Source organism: Styela clava, chromosome 5, assembly GCF_964204865.1.
Source record: "Styela clava chromosome 5, kaStyClav1.hap1.2, whole genome shotgun sequence".
Classification (NCBI taxonomy): Eukaryota; Metazoa; Chordata; class Ascidiacea; order Stolidobranchia; family Styelidae; genus Styela; species Styela clava.
The window spans coordinates 22765313-22767812 of record NC_135254.1 but is presented as its reverse complement, the minus strand read 5'-3'; the positions used below and the strand labels follow the sequence as shown (position 1 = coordinate 22767812).

Genomic DNA, 2500 nt, shown 5'->3' with positions numbered 1-2500 from the left:
TAGGTTAGACACTCGCTGCTTCACTCAGTGTAGCGCGCGTGCGGCCCCGGACATCTAAGGGCATCACAGACCTGTTATTGCTCAATCTCGTGTGGCTAAACGCCACTAGTCCCTCTAAGAAGTTAGACGCCGACCGAGAAGGTCGCGTAACTATTTAGCATGCCAGAGTCTCGTTCGTTATCGGAATTAACCAGACAAATCGCTCCACCAACTAAGAACGGCCATGCACCACCACCCACAGAATCAAGAAAGAGCTCTCAATCTGTCAATCCTACCTGTGTCCGGGCCGGGTGAGTTTCCCCGTGTTGAGTCAAATTAAGCCGCAGGCTCCACTCCTGGTGGTGCCCTTCCGTCAATTCCTTTAAGTTTCAGCTTTGCAACCATACTTCCCCCGGAACCCAAAGACTTTGGTTTCCCGGAAGCTGCCGGAAAGGTCGTCATGGTAACGCCTCCCGATCGCTAGTTGGCATCCTTTATAGTCAGAACTAGGACGGTATCTGATCGTCTTCGAACCTCTGACTTTCGCTCTTGATTAAAGAAAACATTCTTGGCGAATGCTTTCGCAGTAGTTCGTCTTCCGCCGATCCAAGAATTTCACCTCTAACGGCAGAGTACGGACGCCCCCGTCTGTCCCTCTTAATCATTACCTCGTGCTCCGAAAACCAACAAAATAGAACCGAGGTCCTATTCCATTATTCCATGCAACACTATGCAGGCGAACAGCCTGCTTTGAACACTCTAATTTTTTCAAAGTAAACTTATCGGCCACCGCCGACACTCAGTCAAGAGCACCGACGGAGAACCGAAGGTGAGGCGAACGCAACCAGTGACACGCCTTGCGACGGACCGGCGGCGCTCGCCCAAAATCCAACTACGAGCTTTTCAACCGCAACAACTTTAGCATACACTGTTGGAGCTGGAATTACCGCGGCTGCTGGCACCAGACTTGCCCTCCAATGGATACTCGTTAAGAGTTTTAGGATGTACTCATTCCAATTACAGGGCCTCGTTAGAGTCCTGTATTGTTATTTTTCGTCACTACCTCCCCGTGTCGGGAATGGGTAATTTGCGCGCCTGCTGCCTTCCTTGGATGTGGTAGCCGTTTCTCAGGCTCCCTCTCCGGAATCGAACCCTGATTCCCCGTTACCCGTTATCACAAAGGTAGGCACGTAGCGTACCTTCGACAGTTGATAGGGCAGACACTTGAATGATACGTCGTCGGTGCAGAGACCGTACGATCCGCGTGGTTATCCAGAGTCATCAAACGTCACAGGACGAACCCGGTCGGTTTTGATCTGATAAAAGCGCGCCTCCCGAAGTCGGCGCTTAATGCATGTATTAGCTCTAGAATTACCACAGTTATCCACTTCGCTTACGAGACCAAATAAACCAAGACTGATTTAATGAGCCATTCGCAGTTTCGCTTTACGAGAACTCGTACTTGCACCTGCATGGCTTAATCTTTGAGACAAGCATATCACTACTGGCAGGATCAACCAGATAGCTGCGACAGCTGCGCTCGGCCCTTGCTGGGCCGCCCGGCGCGTGCTCGTCGCATTCGTTTAAGACCGAGGCGATCGCCTGCGGCCGTACTCAGCTTCGACAGTCGCTGGCCGCGACGTCCACGCTCTCGCCGGCAGTGCCAGGCGGAGCGATTTGCGTTTTTTCTTTGCTCGCCCTCTCTCGGGCTCGATCCATTCAGTTTCGCACAAACAAGAGCTCTGCCGGCCGCCTGCAGCGGTGCCTAAAACCCGGGCATAACAATGCGACCGTTCTGCTAGGCCGACAAGCGCTCAAGCCAGACGCTCGATCGAACGCCCCCTACATATTAGTCGAGACAACGGCTCGCTCATTAGCATCGCGTTTGTACTTTAACTTTTTTCGGCTCGGCTTCTTTCGACGCCGATGCCGGCGACGCAGCACTCTCTCGCCCGCCAGCCACCGAGAAAAGGGTGCGCTCCGACCGGCCCCGCACCGCTCTTTCTTGGCTCATTCGAAATTACTGTCTTTCGCTCTGACATGCCTTACCTAGGGTTAGGTTAGTATGCTTGCACGTTTGTACTTTAACTTTTTTCGGCTCGGCTTCTTTCGACGCCGATGCCGGCGACGCAGCACTCTCTCGCCCGCCAGCCACCGAGAAAAGGGTGCGCTCCGACCGGCCCCGCACCGCTCTTTCTTGGCTCATTCGAGTTTACTGTCTTTCGCTCTGACATGCCTTACCTAGGGTTAGGTTAGTATGCTTGCACGTTTGTACTTTAACTTTTTTCGGCTCGGCTTCTTTCGACGCCGATGCCGGCGACGCAGCACTCTCTCGCCCGCCAGCCACCGAGAAAAGGGTGCGCTCCGACCGGCCCCGCACCGCTCTTTCTTGGCTCATTCGAAATTACTGTCTTTCGCTCTGACATGCCTTACCTAGGGCTAGGTTAGTATGCTTGCACGTTTGTACTTTAACTTTTTTCGGCTCGGCTTCTTTCGACGCCGATGCCGGCGACGCAGCACT

The 2500-nt window shown here is 53.5% G+C and overlaps 1 non-coding gene across 1 annotated transcript in view; it reads right to left on the bottom strand.

Annotated features, from left to right (window-relative positions):
* LOC144423627 (small subunit ribosomal RNA) overlaps nucleotides 1-1503 on the bottom strand; it is a 1810-nt gene extending 307 nt beyond the window's left edge. The window contains exon 1 of the ribosomal RNA XR_013476092.1: nucleotides 1-1503. This exon is cut by the window's left edge and continues 307 nt beyond it. This is a non-coding gene — a ribosomal RNA (small subunit ribosomal RNA).
* Nucleotides 1504-2500: the final 997 nt, after the last annotated feature.